Source organism: Crocodylus siamensis, chromosome 7 (assembly GCF_052110815.1).
Source record: "Crocodylus siamensis isolate JL-2025a chromosome 7, ASM5211081v1, whole genome shotgun sequence".
In the NCBI taxonomy this organism is placed as follows: Eukaryota; Metazoa; Chordata; order Crocodylia; family Crocodylidae; genus Crocodylus; species Crocodylus siamensis.
The window spans coordinates 35,303,333-35,315,156 of record NC_143401.1 but is presented as its reverse complement, the minus strand read 5'-3'; the positions used below and the strand labels follow the sequence as shown (position 1 = coordinate 35,315,156).

The following is an 11,824-nucleotide window of genomic DNA, read 5'->3' as shown; positions in this document are numbered from 1 at the left end:
CCTGTCCATGTTCTGGCACCTCTTACACACCTGCCTGTGCCCCCTGAGGTCCTGGCAGGACTCCAGAGATGGGCGCTGGAGTTTTTCTGGCTGGAATGGCACTGGGTTGCTGCAGAAGTCCTGAGCCTCTTCTTGCAAGAGGGCGGCCAGGGCCTGGTTTGCCTGCACAGCTGGGTCTTGGCATTCTGCCTTCAGGTTCTGCAGTGACTGCTGTACAGTGTCAGCAGCCATGCAGCATGGGGTCACCTGGGGCATGCTTTCCTCTGCCACTTCCAGGGGCTCCGATATGACTGGCAGCTCCTCAGCCTGTGGGTCTTCTCCCTGCAGGACCTGCAAGGGCTGCCAGATTTCTACCAGGACCTCCTATGGGCCTGGAGGCTGGTCTCCACCTCCAAGTCCCCTGTAACAGTTGTTCAGGGTGCCAACTTGCTTGTTGAACCCCTCCTCTGGAACCACCAGCTGGAGGTGATGACGGCAGAGGCACCCTGGTTGTGACAGAGATGGATCCTGGCTGGTGTGACCTGTATTGGAGATCTCCTGAACTATGATAGGTGGGAGTGGGTGGACCCCTCTGCACTGGCTGGTGTATGGGTCTACCCACGACACTGGTCCAGGAGGTGAAATCTTCCTTACCTCCCAATGCCCTTGCATTTGTTGACCAGGTCCTGCACAGCAGTGCTACCCGCTCCCCCACCCCATGTCCTCCAGCCCACTGGAATTTGTTGTGGGGCCGGTGCCTCACCCAGCTTTACAGCGCTCCCTGCTTCACCACCTAAGCTGGCTGGAGGACCCCAGACTGGTCTGCTTTTCCACTGTCCTTCACCGTCACCTCTACATCCTTGTGTGCCTCACTGTCCATTGTGCCGCCCTCGCGTCCCGCCCAGATACCAAGTGGTGGGACCTGCTCAGCAAGGACATGGCTAGAGCACCTCAGTGGCTGAGTCTGTACTCCACCTTCATCACATGAGCCACTGGGAACCTCAGCTGGTAGCTCCTCCATGGAGCCATCACTATGGGCATGTATGTGGTCCTCTTCGGTGGGGATTCTGCCAGACTCCGTCCATGGGGCTCTACCTCCTCAACACCCCAAACTTGTGCCAACCTTTCGGCAGGTCACCAGATCTTCTTGGCCACACCCCAATGATGTTGTATTTCTTGAGCTCAATGATCTTCATAGCCTTATTATACCTTAAGCACTTCCTCCAGGGATAACTCATATCACTTAGCCATCTGGCTTCAGCAGGGCCTCCACCTGCCCTAAAGCAGTATCAGGCCTGGGACTCTAAATGTAAACATCAATCAAAGAAATGGAAAAGAAAGGAGGTGTAGAGCTGTCTTGCCTGCACCGCCTCACCCTATCTCTCAGCCCCTCCAAAAGGGGGAAAACAAAAAAGGAGCCAAAACAAACTAAAAGCTGGGAAGGACCTATCCGGTTTCCTCCCCACAGCCCTATTGCTAAGATAACAGGGCATCATTTCACCCCTAGGATCTCTGCTCTGCAGCATCTTTTGCTGCTCATGGCTGTTCCTGCCAGGAGGGAGAGCCTCCTCTGGCTCTTTCATCCCCCTGATGCTCCAACCTTTGTTGGTGCAGAGCCTCCTCTGGCTCTCCTGTTCCTCTGATGCTCCCACCTCTGCCAGTGCAGAGAGCCTCCTCTGGCTCCTCTGCCTCCTTGTCACGCCAGTCTCTGCTGGCACAGAGAGTCCCTGCCGGCTCTCTAGCTCCAGGAGTATCCCTCATGATGCCCAGCTTGAGAGTCCTCTCTGACTCTCCTTCCACCATCTTCCCTTGTGATCTTTTTTATCTCCACCAGCTGGTGATTGCCGATGATGTCACCGGTTGGTTTCAGCTGGATAAAGGCGCGGCTTATGACCCGTGTGGATTTCCTCCCTTGCTCCACCTGCACCATGGACCCTGCTGCAGGTAAGTGTTTCTCTTTGATTATTTTTGTTTTTTCTTGTTTTGTACATGATCCCCACCTTACAGGATCCCCATTTGTTATTTGGAGCTCTTCCAGCTGCTCTCCCCCGTGACACCCCCCAAACGGGGTTACGGCCCTGAATACATGAATATGTATTTTGCTGCCCTGCCATAGGTGCTCTGGCCCACACACAGGAGTTATGACCCCCCAACAGAGAGTTTGGCCCCAGCAGGGGCTACAGCCCCCCCAGCAGGGATTATGGCCCCCAAAAGGGGGTTCAGCCCCCACAGAAGGGCTATGGTCCCCCAACAGGGGCTATAGACCCCCAACAGGGGCTGTGGCCCCCACACAGGAGCCAAATAGACCCCAAAGGGGCTACTACCCCCCCTGCAAGGCCTGTATGTCCCATCCCAGTCCCCTGATTGCTGCCTCACCTGGCCCCATTCCCTTCCAGATGCTGCACCCCCCCAATGGCGCTTGTGTGCAGCCCCCCCTGCAAGGCCCACATGTGCCACCCCAGTCCCCCAATTGCTGTCCCACCTGGCCCCATCTCCTGCCAGCTGCTGGATTCCCCCCAATGGCTGCCCCACCCAGCCCCACCCCCCTCTCCCCAGACCCTCCCAATGGCTGTCCTGCCTTGCTCCATCCCCCACCTTCACCCTGAGGCCCCCATGGCTGCCCCCCCACACCCCAGGCACTATCATAAAAAAAGGAAAAAACCCTCTACTTACCCTAGAAGCAGGAGTTGGGAGGGCTCTAGGGCCTCCTGGCAGAACCCCCCTGGGTTCTAATTTTCTCCCTGCACTGCAAGTTTGCAGCACGGGGAACTATTTTTCATTCCCACACATGCTTTTTGCCCCATCTTAAAGGTGTTTGAGATGGGGCAAGTGGCATGTGTGTGCTTGTCTGGACGCACCCTTAATGTCCAAAGGATTGGATTTCATCTCAGGTTCTATTTCTTGTTCTGACAGTGACAAGCACAAATTACTATAAAGAAGAACAACAAAAGGCAAAATATCAGTTATATTCTAACTGCCACTTTGTTTTTCTGCAGTTCTCCAATACAACAGAGCGCCTTAGGTTTATTATCATTTTTGCTCTCCACAGTCTCCTCAGAACAATGAAACAAGAGTACTGAAAATTACCATAAGCCTCTCCCAGTATTTCCTCATACAATGTATGACAACAGGTATAGACCAGAATACAGGAGCATGAAAGACTTGCTTTCTTCCTTGCATTTTCCCATTTTTGCTCTTTCTCACATTTTGTTTCTTGTTGTCCTTTTAATCCTGGAGGTCCTGCTTTTTCAGAGTAACCCTGTAGGCCTCTTAATCCTTCTTCTAACTGTGGTAAAAAGAAAGCCATGTAAATGTCTTTCAAGACTGTTCTCACCCTCTTGTTCAGTGCTTGTGTGCAGGGCCAGCTATTTGATGACTGATATCAGTGTGCACAACATCAAATCAGCAACAGTATGCTAACTCTCGTGTGCTTATCATGAGAGTTGTGATTTCTAAGTAAAATTAAGTCTGACTCATGATCTCATGATAGAACTCTCAAATCTCAGGATTTTTTCTTCTGGTCAGAACCAGCTGCAAAGTTCCCAGGAGCCCGGGTGGGAGCAAGAGCCTGGGTAGGGCCCAGCCATCATGGGGTGCATGGAGCCCCACCAGGTCAGCACCAAGCCCAGGACAGGAACTGGGGGGGCAGGCTGCTCAGGGTTCATGCTTGAGCAGCTGGGGGGAGGGGGACTTAAAATGGAGCATCTCATAATTTACATACCAAATCTCTTGATTTTTAAGAGTTTGTCTCTTGATTTTTGACACGGTGGGGTTGGCAGTATTGCACAATGGAAGATTCAGTGACAGAATTCAGTCAGCAGCAGTATATAAGAAAATAAGCAAAGAAGAGGATTGGCATTCCTTGAGTTCAAAGGCCTTTACAATATATTTTAAAAGTGAAAATAACAATGCAGGCTGTGACGGGGCACCAAGTCTGCCCCATCACAGAACTTAGGGGGAGTGAAGGAAAGCAGAAAACTTACCTTAGCACCCAGTCCTAGAAGAAAAGGGGCAGGGGTCCCTGGATGGGGGAGAGAGAGACCCGGATGAAAACAAAAACAAAGAGAGCAGCAGGTGCAAATGGGACGGGGAGAGAGTGCTGGCTGTGAGAGAGACAGCAGATGGATGTAATGTTTTAAAGGGGAAGTAACCCAGATTTAGCTGGAAAAAGAGAGGAAAGCAACCCAGAAGAAACAGGGAGAAAACTACAAGAGGAAAGGGAATATAAGGAGGGTCCTGGAGAGAGACTTACCTGGCAAGATGAAGTGAGTTAACAAAGGAGGACTTTGGGTCAGTGAGTCTGATATGTGAAGACATCAAGTAACTTCCCAGAGACTTAAAATTAAGGGAAAGGAATGAGAGTGGATGAAAACTAACAAAGAGAAGAGAACCCCACAATTTTGATATCAGTAGTAAATACAAGGTGACCTAGGATTGCTATTTGCTTGGGACCCATGCAGAGGAGAATGGGGCAAGCAACCAAGAAATTGAGAGTTCTCAAAGAGAGATGGAACTAAATATATACAAGATGTTACTTATCTAAGAGAGATACAAGAGTTGTGCAGAAGAGTTATTTTTGTTGAACCGCAGACACGATATCTTCCTCATCTCTCAGGACTGTGTTTATTTCTGTATCTTATTCCATCAAAGTCGTGGTGGGTGAGAAATAAAGGAAATTAACCAGTTCATATTAAAACAAGAGATGGTGATTTATTTTGTGGGCGTAGCTTAACTCTCACACAGCCAAATCTACAACTCACACTAAGACACCATACATTTTCATCTGAGGCGGGTGTTTCAGGGCTGTATTAGATCCCTATATTAGGCAAGGATTCACGTGGGTTATATCTTTTATTGAGCCAACTCTAACGGCCTAGTTGGGATATAACTAGAAGTTCTTACGCTAAGGAAATATTTTACAGCAAATATTTTGTGTGATAAATTTAGCTTCTTTTCTCTTTGATGATTGACCATCGTTTCCTACATTTACTTCTTACTGAAATTTACTTTATTATATGCTATTTTGCTTTCTTTTGACTTGAACAAATAAGTTACTGTGGGAAATATTCAGTATTTGAAGTTTGAGCTGGGTTGGTTAGACAGGCTGTAAAGACACCAAGGCTCCATTTCTGTATCTCCAAAAATACAGTATATGACCCTGGCTTATATATGTGAGAATGAAGGGATGGGGCTTGTTTTCTGGTGCCAGGGAAGCAGTATAAACATGACCAGAGACCAGCTATGGTATGCCTTAGTATGGAGCACACAAATGCTGAGCATCGATACAATTCTCTCTCTAAAGAAGTATGTTCATAGCCTTACAATTAAGAAATAGAGAGAAATGCCAGTTATGATTATGCGGATTATAAATGCATACCTATGTATTATAGATTAGGACAAAAGCAAATAATCACATAAAATACATGTCAAGACAAATCAATTCTACATTTAAAAATATTTCAGTTTGGTCATAAAAAAATGTAACCATTAGTTCCTATTTCTAAAATTAGGTATTTGACAGGTCAAATATTAGTCAAAAACTATAAAAAATTGCCAATAGGTCCAAATAATACACAGGAAAAAGCCAACCTATTAAATAGGTACTTTGCGTCAGTCTTTCATCAGTCCCGTCGGACGCCCATGCCTGCTATGGGACAGGGAGATCTGGGTGATGGGGATCCCCTACCCTCCATAAATGCTGACCTCGTGAAGGAACACCTTGAGAAGCTGGATACCTTCAAGTCAGCCGGCCCTGACAATCTGCACCCCAGGGTACTCAAGGAGCTGGCGAGCGTCATAGCCCAGCCCCTGGCATGGATCTTTGAAAACTCCTGGCGCTCTGGTGTAGTGCCCGAAGACTGGAAAAAGGCCAATGTGGTGCCGATCTTCAAGAAAGGGAGGAGAGTGGATCCAGCTAACTACAGGCCCATTAGCCTGACTTCTATCCTGGGTAAGATCTTAGAAAAGTTTATTAAGGAGGCCATCCTTGAGGGACTGGCCCAGGCTAACATCCTAAGGGATAGCTAGCACAGGTTTGTTGCGGGTAGGTCTTGTTTGACCAATCTCATTTCCTTCTACGACCAGGTGACCTATCAGCTGGACCAGAGAGAAGAGATTGATGTCATATATCTTGACTTCAAAAAGTTTTTGATCTGGTATCCCATGATCACCTCTTGGCCAAACTGGCCAGTTGTGGCCTTGCCTCCACCATGATCCGCTGGCTGGTAAATTGGCTCCGTGGTCGGACCCAGAGGGTTGTAATTGATGGCAGTCACTCATCGTGGTGCCCTGTGACCAGTGGGGTCCCTCAAGGCTCTGTCCTGGGACCCATCCTGTTCAACATCTTCATTAACGATGTGGACATTGGAGTCAGGAGTGGACTGGCCAAGTTCGCCGATGACACCAAACTTTGGGGCAAAGCATCCACAGCAGAAGATAGGTGGGTGATCCAGGCTGACCTGGACAAGCTCAGCAAATGGGCAGACGAGAACCTGATGGTGTTTAACACCAAAAAATGCAAGGTTCGGCATCATTCTTATAGGCTCGGCAGTGCTACGCTGGCTAGCACTACAGAAGAAAGAGACTTGGGGGTCATCATTGACTACGAGATGAACATGAGCCTGCAATGCGATGCTGCGGCTAATAAAGCGACCAAAATGCTGGCTTGCATCCATAGATGCTTCTCGAGCAAATCCTGGGACGTCATTCTCCCCTTGTACTCGGCCTTGGTGAGGCCGCAGCTGGAGTACTGCGTCCAGTTTTGGGCTCCACAATTCAAAAAGGATGTGGAGAAGCTTGAGAGAGTCCAGAGGAGAGCCACGCGCATGACCAGAGGTCAGGAAAACAGATCTTACTATGACAGGCTGAGAGACATGGGACTCTTTAGCCTGGAAAAGCGTAGACTCAGGGGTGATCTGATGGTCACCTATAAGTTTATCAGAGGTGAGCACCAGGATCGGGGGAACGTTTGTTCACCAGAGCACCCCAAGGGATGACGAGGTCCAACGGTCACAAACTCCTGCAAGACCATTTCAGGCTGGACATAAGGAAGAATTTCTTTACTGTCCGAGCCCCCAAGGTCTGGAACAGCCTGCCAGCGGAGGTGGTTCAAGCACCTACATTGAACACCTTCAAGAGTAAATTGGATGCTTATCTTGCTGGGATCCTATGACCCCAGCTGACTTCCTGCCCTTTGGGCAGGGGGCTGGACTCGATGATCTCCCGAGGTCCCTTCCAGCCCTGATGTCTATGAAATCTATGAAAAAATGTGTAAACCCCCCCCCCCCAAAAATCATATTTCTGTCAAGAAAATTACAATAAAAATATAGGTTTTTTTGTAAAATTGCTATAATCTTTGGTTAAACATATGCAGTCAGCTGACAGTATTTTATCAGCCAATCAACTGGCTTGCCAACTCTATTTATTTCCCCAATAAAATATTAAAAAGGAAAAGAGAACCCCCCCCAAAAACCTCATCAGCTAAAATTAAATTTTCTTGTGTTTGCAGAATATAGAAACTGCATTTACCATCAAAAAATGGAAAAAAGCCAGACTAGCTCTACTTCTGATCTTGAAAGGTAAACTGAACAAATCACTGAATAATAAACTTTATGAAACGATGGTAACAGTGGGATCTATAAATTAGACTAATGCCTCTTTCATCTCTACTTTGTGTAAAGATTTGAAAATTGTTAGTCAATGTTTTTATTCCAACCAAATATAACTACATGAGTAATGTAAATATACAGTGCTCTTTTAGACCCTGGTCATGCAAGCTGCTCCATGCAAGGATGTCCCTTCATTTGTAAAGAGTCTTTTGAAGTTTAGTAAGACAGTTGAGCAGCTTTCAGGTTTCTCCTCCATAAGAGGAGGAGAAAGTGAGTCTCAGAAGGTTTTTAGCAGGATGCAATAGGCATGGTATACAAATGCATACCACTTGTTAACTAATGAACTAGAAACTAATGAACTAACTAATGAACTTGAGGCTAATGAACTAGAAAAAGAACAATACATTTCAGTTTCAATAAGACAGAAAAAACACAGAGGGAAAGCAGGAGGTATAACCCTAAATGGACTGAGTGAAATGTAATAAATTAAGTCTTGATAAAAGATTATAACATTGTAACTTTGTCTCTCTTTTCTTCAGTGGGGCCACTTCCTCCATCTCTGCCAGGAATAGCACATTAAGCGAATGGGCATGTCTTCATTTTTTCTTCAGGACTGTTTAAGAGGTCTGAATTTGATGCCATCATCAATGACATGCCCAGCACCAGGGTTATGAAGGATTAAAGGACATTCATTACTAAGACCACAGTTCAGCAAAATAATCAATCAGAATTCATTGCACAAGCTTATCTGCTTACATTATTTCACTGTGATGTTCTTGCTGCTGTGTATCAGAAATATACCTCTCAGGATTTTTAGGGCCTAGATCTTGTTTATAGCAGGGCAGAGAAGAACCGAGGGACGACTTTTGAAAGCTCTTTGGGCCTTGTTGATTGATTGTGATTTGTGATTCTGACACCCTACAGGTACACTCTTATCACATCAGTTTACTCTAGTGTGTTGGGCTTGCTGGTGGCAGCCCGGTGCACTGGCTTTGGAAAAGTTTAAATGATTGGTGGGGTATTTCTCCTTCTTCCACCATCAGGTGAAGGCAGAAGAGAGGCTTACTACACCCCTACTCTGGGGTGAGGCAAAGAGCTGGACCTGAAAGGGGACTAACACCCCTCTCCCTTTGATTGGTCCATTTCCAATCTGGGGGCAGAGGCCCCAAAGGGAATAAAAAGGCAGTGTGCTTGGCACATGGGCAGCTGCATCAAGGGACAGAGAAGAGGCAAAGAAGTCCATGAGTGTCCAGGAGTGGATTGAAACCCTGGTGCTGCACAAGGTGACTCAGGTCTCCAACCCTTGGTGCAAGGTAGGGCCACTGGTGCACAGAGTGGTGCACAGGGTCTGTAGTGGGCTGGAGGCTAGGAGAGCCCAAATCGGCTGAGGGTCCCCTGCTGAGGGAGGAGGTGTCTCACCAGGGGATGACAAGGGTGGCCTCACCAGATCTTGGGAGAACTGTGAGTTACAGGGGAAGGGGATTCTCACAGGGGAGGAGGGATTTCCTCTCCCCCCCACAAGGGGAAGGGCTTCCTGGGTTTATTGGGGGGTTCTCTTCATAAGCTATGCAAGCTGGGTTGTATCTTTGAGGTCCCACTATCGTTCCAGGGTAACCTGGGTTATTCTTCTGGTTTTCTTGAGAATTTAAGTTTATGCCTCCATTGCCCTGCATCTTATATTTTGTGAAGTCTCCACATTATATTTTGTAAGCTTGTACCTCATGCTTTGTAGATTTGTATTTCTTTAGAGTATAAGATTGCATCATGTTTACAGAGACTTTGCTTTCCAGATTCCTCACCTGTATCCAGAGTATTTGTATAGAATTGCATCTATATTACACATAGCTCCCATGTCTTTTATATATATGTTCCATGTTTAACTCTTCTTATATATTAATAAATTTGTATATAGTTAAGCATTAAGACATGTCCTGGCTTTACCCTATAGGGGAAGGAGGGAACTGTGTGCAGTAGGCAGTTTCACCTCACAGCGAACCATTCTCTTCAACTGGAGAGGGGAGTACACAATTGGGTACTACTACGTTACACTAGAAAGAAAGACATAGTCTTTTCATTACTGGTCTCTGATAAAAGCTTAAAGGTCAGAGACAAATGAATATGAAATGGAATGGGGAACACTGAAATAAAACATTATATGAGTGCATTAGGCTGGGACTACACTCCAGTGACCCGTGAGGGCCTCAAACCAAACCCCACAAGGAAACTCACGAATTCAAGAAAAGGGACCTCCCTGGATCTCCCCTCCAGGAACCCCTTTCTAGCCAGGAAGGACCTCTCCTCCCCAGCAACTCATGAATCTGGCACCCAGGTGCCATCTCCTCAGGTGAGTGGCTCCTTGTTTGGAGAAGTCTCCTGGGCCTCTGGTTCCTCCTGGGCTGCTCCCACCCCCACTCAGAGCCTCAAGCATTGTTGTGTACTCATGGGGGATTTGGCTTCTGCTTGGGCTTGGAGGCCTGGACCACCTTATGCAGCTCTGGGGCTCAGTCTGCTCCTGGACCCTCCATGCAGCATTTCCTGCACTGGGTTCCCAGCAACATGCCAGGAGTTATAAACCTGAGCCACTACAGATGGCCCACAGAGTCTTGCTGGGTCTGTGTGCCATATTGTGTACTGGGAGCCCTGGCTGCACACCATGGGTTGCAGACCCAAGCCTCTTCCTCCCAGGGTCTGAGCCCTATGTACCACTCTGCACACTGACTGGGGCTGGAGCATTGGACTGGCACATGGAGTTCTTCAGGGCTCTTCTGGGTACTGGCTCTGGCCTTTGGACTACTTGTCTCCAGCTCCTCTGCTGCCCCACTCTCTTCTTCATCCCCCGATATGTCTGGCATGTGCTGGTTATGCAGCCTTTATTCTTTTTGCAGGCTCTGCTCCCTGAATTTCTGCTGGACCTGCAGAGTGCAGGCTTAAACCAAGTCCAGGGCTCTTTGACTTGCCCCAGGTAGGGGTGGGGCAAGCCCCTCCCTGCCATTACCTGATTGGTGGACAGGCTGCACCAATCACACTGGAGATTCTCCAAGCCCGGACGTGACGGGTTGTATTGGTAAGTCCTCCACAAAAACAAAAGTGGCTTGAATTTTACTCAGAAATCTGTTGCAGAGAATACTTTTTAGAGCAGTCTTCCACTGAATCCCTTTGACAGTTCAAAGTAGCGTTTTGTTCCATTTTTTTTTTTTAAAGTACTAGAGACTCTATATCCTCAATGACTGATATGGAATTTGAACTTGGGACAACTCAAAGCCCAATATTCTCCAGAGATATCAGGAGCTATGTCCATCCAAGGCCACGGCCAGTAGGGCTGTGAGAAGCTTTGGGTGCTGATTTGATTTGGAGGAGATTCAGCCTGATTCAGTGGCCGAATCTCCAAATCCAAAATGAATCAGGACCAATTAAAAGGTCTAAATTGATTCAAAGCTCTCTGAATCTTCAGAAAAGATTCGGAGAGCTTTGATGATTTGGGCAGTCCCCGGTGGCTGCAGCAGGGAGCTGCAGCTGACTGAGTTGTTAAGTACTAGGGGTGGGGGAGGGGGGCCTGGGGGAGGGATGAGGGAACCATGGGGAGACCTCTGCCAGCCCTCTCAGCCCCCCCACTCCCTCAGGCCCACCATGGCTGCCCTGCCTGCCCCAACTCAGTACTTTAAAAAGAAGCCTTAGTGCTCACTGGGTGCTGCCAGGTGGGGAGCAATCCCCACTGCCCTCCACTGCCCCACACTGAATAGGAGGCTCTACCATGAGCCCCCTCCCTTGCTCCTCTGGCACCACCACGGGTGCCCCACCTGGGCCAGCTCCATCCCTTTAAGAAAAAAAAAACCCGAGAAAAGCCCCAGACTCACTACTCCTGGTGTGGCCTTGGGGCTTTGGGAGGCTCATGCAGAGCCCCCCACATGGCATGAGGCAGTGAGGGGCAGCGGGGATCACCCCCCACCTGCAGGAGTGGTGAGACTGGGGGTTTTTCATGGTTTTTTTTTTTCTTAAAGGGCAGGAGCTGACTTGGGCAGGGCACCCATGGGGGGACCAGGGGGAGGAGGGAGGTCAGGGGGCTCATGCAGAGCTCCACACAGCATTGGGCAGTGGGAGCCAGCAGTCAGTTGTCCCCCTGGCAGCACCTGGTGAGTTTTTTTTCTAAAGAGCCGGGAGCTGGGGCAGGCAGGGCAGCCATTGCTGAGCTGGGAGAGGGGCAGGGTTTGGGCATGACCTGGCTGATTCAGAGATTTGGC

General features: G+C 48.4%; 1 long non-coding RNA gene across 1 annotated transcript; it reads left to right on the top strand.

Moving 5' to 3' along the window:
- The first annotated feature begins 1,810 nt into the window (after nucleotides 1-1,810).
- Nucleotides 1,811-9,509, top strand: LOC149859678 (uncharacterized). The gene is made up of 3 exons (XR_016443596.1): nucleotides 1,811-1,923; nucleotides 7,487-7,556; nucleotides 8,126-9,509. It is a non-coding gene; the product is annotated as an uncharacterized LOC149859678 (long non-coding RNA).
- Nucleotides 9,510-11,824: the final 2,315 nt, after the last annotated feature.